The sequence below is a fragment of the Bubalus kerabau genome, chromosome 15 (genome assembly GCF_029407905.1).
Source record: "Bubalus kerabau isolate K-KA32 ecotype Philippines breed swamp buffalo chromosome 15, PCC_UOA_SB_1v2, whole genome shotgun sequence".
Lineage (NCBI taxonomy): Eukaryota > Metazoa > Chordata > Mammalia > Artiodactyla > Bovidae > Bubalus > Bubalus kerabau.
In genome coordinates this window covers 66829721-66842523 of record NC_073638.1, presented here as the reverse complement: position 1 = coordinate 66842523, position 12803 = coordinate 66829721, and the positions used below count along the sequence as shown (strand labels likewise).

Sequence of the window (12803 nt, the reverse complement as noted above, 5' to 3'; positions counted from 1 at the left end):
TATCTGTCTCCCTCACAATATTTAAAACTCCTTAAAGGTAATAACTACATCTTTTCTCTGTATCTGTGTCCAGCATCAAGGCGTTTTAAAAAGTATGCTAAACGAATGAATGAATGAATATGCAATCTTAAGATACAAATGCCTTAATAATAATACATGTGTGCAGCACTAGATGAAAAGTCACATGAATTAGTTTGTTTTCTTATCTCAACTCCTCGGGGATAGGACAGGATCTTTACCCTCATTTCAACAGTGATGGAAAATCAAGTATGAGAAAATCAAGTCATTTTTATGGGTAAGGGACAAAAACAAGTGTAATATAATCAAACATGACAAATATCTGTTCTTCAAAATTGGCCTCAGACACAGTGATATTTTCCCAATTTGGGAGGAAAATTCCAGTTTCTCCAAAACAGGGCATACTTAGTAAGTCTCCATCATATAGATTAAAATAGACTAAAGCCTAAATCCTTTTCACCCCCTCTACCCTCCATTCTCTCCCAAGTCTACAGTAAAAGTCTGATGTAACCTAAGATGGATATCTGCTTTAGATGTACTCTCCAGACACAGCTGACATTCCCACCCTAACTGTGGTTCTAAGTTTTAGTTTGTATTTTCAAGATGATGACATCACTTCCCAAGTTTCATCGCCAATTTAAATCTTTAATCTCTGGTCTCACAGCAGACAGGTGGGAAAAGGAATCTGGAGGTCACATACCAGGAAGTGCGTGAGACCCAAAGTATCTAAAAAAGGGTTAAATTGCCAGACACAATCCCGCTTTTATGAGAAGATCAGACAATAACGCCTGTCTGGTGATATCATTCCTCTAACCTGCTTCTCATTGGCTGAACAAGCAGGTCACTTGTCCCTGGAAAGCTCTCTTTCCCCACATCCCAGCTGCCAGCACCCATTTTAAGCTCTTCAGCAAGAGCCCTGATATATTATGACTTCCCCACCGCCCTGCCTTCCCCCACAGCTCTAGAGAACAGAAAGGAATGCACTAAACTGTGTCTTAAAACATCAGAAGAGAAACAGGATGACGAAGGAATCCCTAAGAAGCAGACAGCCTGCTTGCCGGCAGATGTGCCTTGTGAGGGGAGATAAGGGAACCCTTAGCCTTCTTTCATAAAAATCCAGTGGGTCAGCAGAATCCTTCTTCCTAGCAACAGCAGCACTGCCTACCAGGCGAGTGACAGAGGAGAGGCAGAGACCCTTCCTTCAGGAAATTCACCCAGACCACTCCCCACCCTGCTTTCTTTGAGAATATTCTCAGATAGTTGGGGTGTATATGGAGCCAGCCTCTAAATGAGTGGTGGAAAAAAAACCGTCCCTAATGGCTTTAAAAAAAAAAAAAAAAACTACCCTCCCCCCCCAAAATAAGCAGTTGGGAGACTCTCCTCTGACAGCTGCAGGGCTGAGTGTCAGAGTGAAAATGGACTACCCTGGCCCCAAAGCCACTGCCTTTCCTTTTTCACACACCCTGGTCCCTTCCTGCACCTCAACAAGCCTTGTACACAGACGTTCAGGCTAGTACACCCAAGTTCTGGGAACATCTCTTTCAGTCACCCTGGGCCACACCTGGAACATAAGAATGCACATATCAGGGGTGGGGTCTAATGGTTTGATTCATCTTTTGGAGGATGGCCTCAGAAAAAGCCTCTGCAGGCCCTGAGAGCAGGGTCAGGACATGTCATTAGGTAATTCTTGGATTCTGGATACTTGGGAGAGTGGTCTAGAATGGGGCGGGGGGTGGTGGTGGTGGTGTAGTCGCTAAGTCGTGTCCGACTCTTGCGACCCCATGGACTGTGGCCCACCAGGCTCCTCTGTCCATGAGATTCTCCAGGCGAGAATACTGGAGTGGGGTGCCATTTACTTCTCCTCTAGAAGGGGGCAGGCATGGGCAAAGGAAGGGCCCTCTAAAGCACAGGGCAGGGGCACAGGTTGTCTATGCCTAAGGTGGTATTTGAGTATGAGTGTCTCCAAAGCATTGGGTGGTATTGTGTTTTAATAGTTTGCTGAGGGCACTCATCAGTCAAAAGATAACTGGAATAGGTCATACTTACATACTTCCCTACTGTGGTGGAATGGAAGAGGTACCTCTGAAACTTGTGTTCTAACTGAGAAGTCAGAAGAATTCTAACTGTTGACACATGTGGATCCATAAATGGCCAGGTTCTACTGTCAGTCCTTGGGGCAAGCACTGTGAGTGGTGATGAAGTGAGTCTCCTGATGGTGCTCTTCCTCAACTCCTTCCCACACGTGAGCCTATCCTTGTCTATGAACCTCTCTCCTCCCCCAAGAAGAGTGTAGATTAAAACAAGACAAGTGCTCTGTTGTGACACCCACCCCTCAAATTACAGAGCTGGTCAGTAGCAAAATCAGGATCAAAAAGATCCAAATAACAAAGATTTGTAACATATACAAGAGAAGAGGCTGGTATCAGGAACACATGGGAAAATACACAAGGGATTCCTATAAATAAGAAAAAGCCAAATAAGCACAAAAGAAATCCCAACACAGGATATGAACATAATAGAAATGTGAAATGGCTAATACACATATGAAAAGATGTTAAAAGATGCTCAAACTTACTTGTAATTTTGATATCATTTCTTATCCATCATACTTATCCAAATCAAAAAAAATTTTGATTTGATAACACCAAGTGATGAGAGACTTCGGGGAGGTTGGGAATTTTCATATGTTGCTGACATAACAAAGCTACTTTGAAATCACATGCCAAGCAAGTCCATTTTTCACCTTCTTCCCTTGAGAAACACTAACATGTGTCAAGGAGGTATGCCCAAAAATAATTATTGCAGCACTGTTTTTAATAGTAAAAACCTGGAAATAGCCTAAGCATCCATCAATTGTGGGTGGCTAAATAAACTATGGAATTACAAATGAGGTCTGATATGGCAAATAAAAAGAATGAAGTAGACCGGTATGTACATGGCAATGCACAATGCTGAATTTTAAAAAGCTTGCCAAACAAGGCATACTATATCACTTATTTAAAGAAATATAAACCTATTCTATGGGTTACATATGTATGTAAAAGATTAGAAAAGCAATGACTTGGGGCTACTGGTAGTGGGAATAGTGGTAGGAAGAGTCTTAGACTTACTTAAATGTATTCCTATTGTCTAATTAGAATTTAATACACAAAAGGCTGGGGGGTGGGGTGGGGAGGGGAGCGGAAGACCGACCCAGAGTTTCTGCTTCTAGTGTCTCTCTCTTAAATCTGCCTACGTATAAATACCAGGGCACTGTTCCCTTTGCAGCAAACATGAACCAAAAGTATAAGAGAAGATTCTCCACCTAGGACTCATATATCGATTTCAGGGAGTTTGAAATCCCCAAACTATACACAAGATTTGGAAAGCACATGCACTATTCTGTGAAAAGGGACTGGCACATTCCTCAAAGTTCCCCCCAAAGTTTAATTTTCTTAGTGTAAAGGGCACTGCATAAAGAGAAGGGAGAACCAGGCTTCATTCCTACTAATTGCTATGTGAGCTTGGAAAAGTCATTTTATATCTCAGAGTTTCTGTTTCTCAACTTGTAAATGAGGAAAAGGGGCCAAATCAGAACCTACAAATTCACAGGTCACAGCCTTTGTTTTGTTTTTAGAGTGTTGTCCCACACCAGCATGCTAGGAATTTTAAATTAATCGCCAACACTTAAAAACCAGGAGATATGCCATAATGAAGATTGCTAGCTTCTTCGGAAAATCTGAAAGGTCTGACTGTACTGGGCTCCCTTTCCACCCAGCAGCAACTGGCGGAAGCTGAGTAGCAACTACCCACTTCAGGCAAGGCAAGCTCCCTTCAGTACGCCACAGTTACCCTGGATGGCTTCTCATTTATATTACCTTGCTGTTCCCTGTAGACATCTGAAGTTGCCACCCTTAGCAGCAACTCAGAGTTTTTTACCTCTAAGGGTTTTTGTATTTGAACACCAAGAAAGGTGGCATGTCTTTCCTCAAAGGGATTCAGAATACCTCATATATACATGTACATCCAAAACAGAGAAATAATATAGTTCATTCTAATGTAAACATTCTTTGAAAAATGGGCAAGAGGTAGAAATAAAGGTGGAATATGGCAGGTAAAGGGGGCATCAGAACAGGAAGTGTTTCTTGACAACCAGTCTCTATACTTTCTAGTCTAATGCCTATTACCACCTGGGGACCAAAAGAAAAGTCATGTGTCAGTAGAAATGTAAAAATAACTTAGTATCTTAAATGAAAATGAAATGAAATGAAGTCGCTCAGTCATGTCCGACTCTTTGCGATCCCATGGACTGTAGCCCACCAGGCTCCTTGGTCCATGGGATTTTCCAGGCATGAATACTGGAGTGGGTTGCCATTTCCTGCCACTTCCTTCTCAGTATCTTAAACTGGCTCCTAAATACTGAATTCTGTATTACAAAGAATCAGAAGATGCTGGGTTGCAAAAGAATATTGGCTGCCTGTTTGTTGTTATTGTTGTTGTTTTCTTTTCTATCCCAGTGGCCTTGCATTGGTACCATGCTTTCAAAAAGAAAAAAAAAAATCAATCCAACTTTCTATCATTTTCACAAAAAGTTTTTTGGGGGAGAAACAATGGAAAAGGATTGGGAGATAGAATGTATAAGAAGTCCTCCTAAGGAATCCAACCATAAAGCAAAGTCCTGACAAAATGAAATTAAACCGATTTTAGTATCATCACACCATGTCCAAAAATTCTTTTCCAAGTTCTTCACATGACTTGATTTTCCAACTCCAAATCCACTCCTATGTTAGGTAACCACCTTTACACAGTTGCTCAGATGCAAAATCATTTTTTGGGTCTGAGAAAACCTATCACCAAGTCTTTTCAGACCTAACTCTAAAACCTAGGCCAAGTTCAATTACTCTTTACCATCTCTACTACTCCCTGCTTGCTTGAGGTCCAAGAAGCAATACCGCTCCCCTCACCTACCCTACAGTCCCTTCTCCGCACAGGCAACAGAGTGAAATTTAAAATATAAAAGGGTATATATGACTTCCATTCCTCATACACATGAAGTCAGAGTCTATCATTCACCACAAGTTATACCCCACCAGGGTTCACGCAGGCCCAAAGGATGGAGGGGAGGACAGTGGGGGTGCCTATAATGGCTTTCCCCAACTTGTCCCCATTTCTTACTGGAAAGAAAACAGAGGCTATTTTCTAAGCAGAAAGAAAAGGGTGTATTGCCCCTGCCTCCTCTCTGCTTCTATAAAAATTTCCCACAGTTCAGAATGTAAAACAGAATTTAAAGAGGACAACCAGCAAGACTTGTGAACCTAAAATTAGACATACCAGCTGTGTTTTGGTTAGCTAGTGCACAAGGCACCAGCAGGACACTGCAATATACAGGAGCCTTTCCTCTGAAGGCAGGTTTTTCACCAGCCTTTCTACCCACCAGAATAGAGCAGGCAGAAGGAGCAGAAGGAGAGGGGGCTGACCAGTTTCCACCCAAAGAAACTTGGTGTCCGAACTTCTGTCAGACTAACTGGTCTGGAATTGAACTCAGAATAGAACCATAGATGGCTCTGTAGGTGTAGCAAGAGTCACTAATGGCTGAGGGATTATTATATTCCAGGCACTGTGCTAAGATCTTTACGTGTATTATTTGGTTTTCACTATAGCCCTAAAAGGAGAAATAATTATTATGGCCATGTTACAAATGATGAAACCAAGATTCAGAGAGAGAGGATGAATTCTCCAGCATGACACAGGTAACAAGTAGCAGAGCCAGGATTCAAACCCATGGAGGGCAAAGCCAATTAGGGCAAGACAGCTTGGTCCTTCATATTCATTCTCCCATTTCTCCTTAGTAAGACACTCCAGTTTTAGCTGGACACACCATGGCCTGAAAAAAAGACTGCTTCCTAGCACCCCCTCTTGCAACTAGATAATGCCATGGGACTGAACTCTGACCACTGAAATATAAACAGCAATGTGTGCAACTTCTGGAAGGTTCTCTTAAAGGGTTCTCTTTCCTTCTTCACGTTCCTGTGCCTGCCATCCTGGAATTCAGATGTATTGGCTGGACCTCCAGTAGTCATCTCGGTCCATGACAAGGACTATACCCTAGGGATGCCATAACAGAGGTAGAAACAGCCTAGATTCCTAGTAACTTCATCATTCCTCCATACCAGCTTTAGACAGCCTGCTGCTGCTGCTAAGTCACTTCAGTCGTGTCTAACTCTGTGTGACCCCATAGACGGCAGCCCATCAGGCTCCCCCATCTCTGGGATTCTCCAGGCAAGAACACTGGAGTGCGTTGCCATTTCCTTCTCCAATGCATGAAAGTGAAAAGTGAAAGTGAAGTCGCTCAGTCGTGTCCGACTCTTCACGACCCCATGGACTGCAGCCCACCAGGCTCCTCCGTCCATGGGATTTTCCAGGCAAGAGTACTGGAGTGGGGTGCCATTGCCTTCTCCAAATCCATTCCATTCTGATTGAAAGATTGGGGCAGAGAAAGAGAGGGCACTTCCTGGGAGAGAGTGCAAGGAAAGTCTGGACGTTTCTCACAAGAGTCCCCTTGACAGTATGTACCCTTAATTCCATGGTCTTCCTTCTACAAACCAGTAACTCCAGTCTAACCATGAGATGAAGAGGTGACAAATCCCAAGAGAAAGGCATTCTGCAAAATACCTCACCATTCCCAAAGATTTTGATTTTAGGCTGGGGTGAGGCCAATCATAGGTATTTTCTAAAGAATCCCACTCCACAGGTGATTCCAAAATGTGGCAGAAGGTGAGAAACACACTGTCTTGTTAACCTACTTCCTACTCCTCTTTCATTCCATAATGGCCTTTTCGCTGTCCTTCCAATACCCCAAGGTCACCTCTACCTTTTTTCTTAATTCTTAGATTATAAGTGTCATTTTAATAATAAAGATTGGGGGAAGAGTCATACCCTTAACAAAATTTGATGGCTTTCCCCCTGCACTTAACCCTGCAGAAGCCCTTTAGGCTCTCTCTAATGAAGTTCCACCCGCCGTGAGTGCTGAATCCCCTTTTACCTTAGTCTTAGCTTTTGTCTTCTTGTGTCTTATTCTATACAAATAAATGGGATTTCCCAGGTGGTGCCTTGGTAAAGAATCCACCTGCCAATGCAGAAGATGCAAGAAACGTTGGTTCAATCCCTGGGTCAGGAAGATCCCTGGAGGAGGAAATGGCAACCCACTCCAGTATTCTTGCCTGGAAATGCCATGGACAGAGGAGCCTGGCAGGCTACAGTTCATGGGGTTGCAAAGAGTCAGACCCAACTTGAGCACACACATACAAATAAATGACACTGAGTGAAGGACTGAGTAGCCAATGCTTTACGGTTTTATTAGAAGATACCCCAAATCCATTCAGTCAGGAATAAAACTATAAATAGGGACATTACAGCAGAAATTCAACCCTTTGCCTCCCTACCAGAGCTGCTTCTTAGGAGCTGACCACACAGGCAGAGCCACTGGCCATCAGGAGACGCAGCAGTGGCACACCCCCCCACCTCCAGTCCCAGCTGTTCTGAGCATGCGCCCAAATCCTCCCAGCCACCTGCTACCAGTGTGCCCTCCCTGGGCTACCCCCTGCAGCTGTTCCCACTTAAGCAAACATTCTGCCCTCCTAATATCCATCCATCTTAAAGACACATCCAAGGGCAAAGGGAGTGGCTTCAAAACCTTTGGATCTGTCCGTAGCAAAGCAATGTTAAAAACCCCACAAATGCTTATAAGTACTTGCTGGATTCTGTCAATCACTTCTCCCTTTGCCATTTTATAAGACTCCACCTTTTCTTCGGGTGATCTTAGAATGAACTAGACAAGTGCATTTCAAACCACAGAACTTGACCCACTAGTGTGCAATGAAATCAATTTATTGGGAGAATCTAGAATTTTTTTTTGAACAGAAAAGAAGAGAAACAGAGCAGAATATATCATATGCAGTAAGGTTAACAGTGTTCCATTTGTGTTAGTTAAATGTGTATGTGTGTGTGTGTGTAAACTAGACCACAATGTAAACTATATTTCCCCTACTGTAAGTTATGTTCAAAATAATTTTTTAACTTGCTGGTCTAGAGTTCTGAATATATGTAATTGCACTTACATTGTTCAACCAAAACAATTCATTAACTATAGCTATGAATGCAAATTCCCATGGCAACATAATTTTCATATGAAAATATCCATGAACCAGATCAAGCTCCTTTGTTAAGACTCCATGACCTATTTTCAGAATAAGAAACTATGGTCACAGTAAGAGAAACCTGCGTATCTGAGATAAGAGGTTCTGAGCCAGATGAGAGGTCATAATATGGGCTGTGTAACTGTATTTCTATGATAAAGCTGGAGCACAAGCTCAATACAAGTTTGGACCCATAGAATCCTTTGGAGACCAAATCCTCTGGAGCCAAACTGGAAATACAGTACAGGAGGAAAGGCAGGACTTTAAAGGTCATTTCAGAGATTAAGGGTTAAACTCATCCCTTCAAGGTGTTTGCCTTAGTCCTTCTGGCATAGCCTTCAGGTTGCCTCTGCCTAGATCCCCTCTTGCTCTACCATCTCCCTGGTTTTCTGACCATTCTGGCCTGCCTACTCTTAAGTTTGCTTTACTCTAGCCCTTGGCAACAATTTGATCTTCTACTGCCAACATAAGCCACTCACGGTCCAGTCTGGCATTGAGATCTCAAAACACGTATTGTTTAAATTCCTCTTAACTCTAAACTTATACATTTAGCAAGACTCCTCCTATAATAGAAACAAAGACAACAGCTAACATTTAAAGAGCACTTACAATGTGTTTGGAGAAGGCCATGCACTCCAGTACTCTTGCCTGGAAAATCCCATGGACGGAGGAGCCTGGAAGGCTGCGGTCCATGGGGTTGCTGAGGGTCGGACACAACTGAGCGTCTTCACTTACACTTTTCCCTTTCATGCATTGGAGAAGGAAATGGCCACCCACTCCAGTGTTCTTGCCTGGAGAATCCCAGGGACGGGGGAGCCTGGTGGGCTGCCGTCTCTGGGGTCGCACAGAGTCGGACACGACTGAAGTGACTTGGCAGCAACAATGTGTTAAGCATTGTTAAAGTTGTTAAGCATTGTTAAAGTTTTATCACAAACTAGATTATTCTACTCTCACAAAACACTATTTCTTAACTTTATACCCATTTTAGAGATATAAAAACACAGCCACTGTTAAGTAACTTGTCCAGGGTCTAAAAGCCAGTGGCAGAACTAGGATACTTCTGTCCCTCTCTAAACCCACAATGTTGTTTCATTTTTTCTTTATATCACTTACTACATGCTTATGTGCCCATTTGTTCTATTTCCTTCCAATACAATGTATACTCCAGCAGAAGTAGACTTTTTCCATCTTGCTATGTTCCCAACGCTTAGAAAGTACTCGCCCTTGGCTGATGCTCAGTAAATATTTGGTGAAAGAGTAAGTGCAGTATAACAAAGATTCTCTTCTCCAGCCATTATCACGCCAAAACACTTTTAATATTCTAAGAGACCTACTCTCTTGTCAATAGGTAAATGTACACTGTCCTCAAAATATATGAAACCAGACGTGAAATGAAACTAATTAATGCTGCAATCAAGCTCTGACCAAGTTCAGATTTTTACTGGGTAGAAATGATCAGCCCCTCTTCCTAGTTGCCTTTCAGAGCAAATGGTATGCCCTTTGTGAGGGGGGAAAATATGACTCTAGTGTCTAGAGTTCTTTTAAACAGAGTGTCTAACATTGAATGAAAAATCATGAGATGAAGAATCATGAAAATATGGCAAATAATCAAGAATCAGACCCCAAAAGATAAAGAGAAATGGATCTTTTTTTTAAAAAAAAAGAGCCAAATAGGTGCCCTAGAGTTGAAAAACAATACCATAAATTAAGAATTTAATGTCTGCGTCTCCTTTCGTGCCCTGGATATAGAACCTTCATACCATCTTTATAGATTCCAGGTTTAAAAGGGAAGGGACATATATATATCTATGGCTGATTCATGTTGATGTATGGCAAAAACCATCACAATATTGTAAAGTGATTATCCTCCAATTAAAAATGATTTTTTTAAAAAAGCTAAAAAAAAATTAATGACTGACACACATTGGAATACTTTCAGCTGAAAGAGTTAAGTAAATAAATAAATAGGGAGGTCTATGGAGTGATTTCCAAGACATACTACTAAGTTAAAGAAAGCAAAACATAAAAGAGAATTTCTATTGTTCCAGAACCCACAATTCAAGTTTCACCATGAGAAAAACATCAGACAAATCCAAACTGAGGGACAGTCTACCAAATACCTGACTGGCACTCCTCAAAACTATCATGATCAAAAACAAAAAACTACAATGTGGCCAGAGGACCCTGGCACTGAAGTCATCAGAGAAAAAACTGGTGAAATTCTAATAAGGTTTAGTAGTACTGTTCCAATGTTAACACAAGCAGAGTATAAGAAACAGTTCTATTGATCTGAGTACATTTACTGATCACAAGAAACTGGGATGTGCACTTAATTATAGGCAGAAAGTGATGCTGGGGGAGGGGGCTGCCACTTCAAGAGTACATGAACCGAGAACTTTCAGAGGTTCAAGCTGGTTTAGGAAAGGCAGAGGAACCAGAGATCAAATTGCAAACATCTGTTGGATCATAGATAAAGCATAAGAGTTCCAGAAAAATATCTACTTCTGTTTCACTGACTACGCTAAAGCCTTTGCCTATGTGGATCACAACAAACTGTGGAAAATTCTGAGAGATGGGAATACCAGACCACCTGACCTGCCTCCTGTGAAACCTGTATGCAGGTCAAGAAGCAACAGTTAGAACCAGACATGGGACAATAGACTGGTTCCAAATTGGGAAAGGAGTACGTCAAGGCTGTATATTGTCACCCTGCTTAACTTACATGCAGAGTACATCATGCAAAATGCCAAGCTGGATGAAGCACAAGTTGGAAGCAAGATTGCCGGGAGAAATATCAGTAACCTCAGATATGCAGGAGACACCACCCTTATGGCAGAAAGGGAAGAGTAACTAAAGAGCCTCTTGATGAAGGCAAAAGAGGAGAGTTAAAAAGCTGGTTTAAAACTCAACATTCAAAAAATGAAGATCATAGCATCTGGTCCCATCACTTCATGAGAGATAGATGGGGAAACAGTGATAGCTTTTATTTTCTTGGGCACCAAAATCACTGCAGAGAGTGACTGCAGTGAAGCCTTGCGTACTGCAGTCCATGGGGTCGCAGAGTCGGACAGAACTGAGTGACGGAAGGAAAACAACAAAGGGGTCCTAAACAAGTGTACACTTAGGTCTTAGCAGAAGCAAACCCAAATCCTCTTTTGAAGAATCCAGCTTCATGCCAACGCTTGGGAAATACCCCAAAAATAATTTTTTAAAGGTAATGAAAAGTTACTCAAATATAACAAGCACAAAAGGAAATAATGAAACCTGAAAACCACCACCAAAAACAATAGCTAGCAGAGAGAGATCTACCAAGTCTTCACATACTGGAAATATCAGTGACAGATTATAAATCAACATGCTTATTGTTCTTAAAGGAATAAAGAGGATAGCAACAGTATGAAAAAAAGATAACAAGAGGATATGATTCATAAATCTATACTAGCATATTTGAAAATTTAAACAAAATGGACCAACTTCTAGGAAAATGTAACTTATCAAAATTGACTCAAAGGAAAATAGACAACCTACATAGGCATATAACCATCAAATAAATTGAATCCATAGTCAAAAATACCATAAAAGAATAACAAAATAAATTCTTTCTCTCTCTCATTTCAGATGCAAATGGCTTCCCTGGTCAGTTTTATCAATCATTCTAGGAAGAAATATTCCAATCTTATACAAACACTTCCAGAGCATTAAAACAGGAAGAAAATATATGAGAAGCAATACATCCTGACTCATACTACGAAGCCAACATAACCTTGATAGCAAAATCTCAAGAGGACATCACAAGAAAGGAAATTTACAAGCCAATTTCTCTCATAAATATAAATGAAAACTCCTACATAAATTATTAATAAGTTAAATTCAAAAACATAAGGACACTTCATCAAAACCAAGTTGAGTTTACCTCAGAAATGGCAGATTGTTTTAACTGAAAAATATTATAATAAAAAGGATGAAAATAAGACTATATATATGTACACACCTGTATTTGCAAAAAGAAACACTTGAACAATAAGTGAAAAAACTAATAAAAGCAGTTACAAAGGTGAAAAAGAGGTTTTTGAGACATATGAACATAATACTGATTTTCAAATTACTTGGTATATCAATTAATGCAATTCATCACATCAGCACAGCAGAAGAGTAAAATCACATGAACATGCGACAGATGCAGAAAAAGCATTTGATAAAATTCAATATCCATTCAGTACTAAGGAAAAGCCCTTAAACTTGGACTAGAAGGGAATTTTCTTAATCTGATGCAATATATCTGTGGGAAAAAAGTTATACCACACTTGTGAAATGTTATGAATTATCCCTCAATTAAGAACAAGGCAAAAATACCTACCATCAGTTTTATTCAACATTATATTGGCAGGCCTATCCACAGCATCAGGGCAAGGAGGAAAAAAAAAAAACAAGCATAAGGACTGAAAAGAAACAAAAACTGTCCCTCTTGAAAATAATTTGATCATGTGTGTAGAATAAATTTACAGATTTATTATTAAAATAGTAAGCCAGTTTAAATAAAAATCAGTATTTAAAAGTTAATCATATTCCTATATACAATTAGGGAAAAAATTAAAAACATTTTTTACACTA

At 40.7% G+C, this 12803-nt stretch overlaps 1 protein-coding gene across 6 annotated transcripts in view; it reads right to left on the bottom strand.

The window, feature by feature from the left end:
* TRIM44 (tripartite motif containing 44) overlaps window positions 1-12803 on the bottom strand; it is a 109996-nt gene that overhangs the window by 93710 nt on the left and 3483 nt on the right. The window lies entirely within an intron of this gene.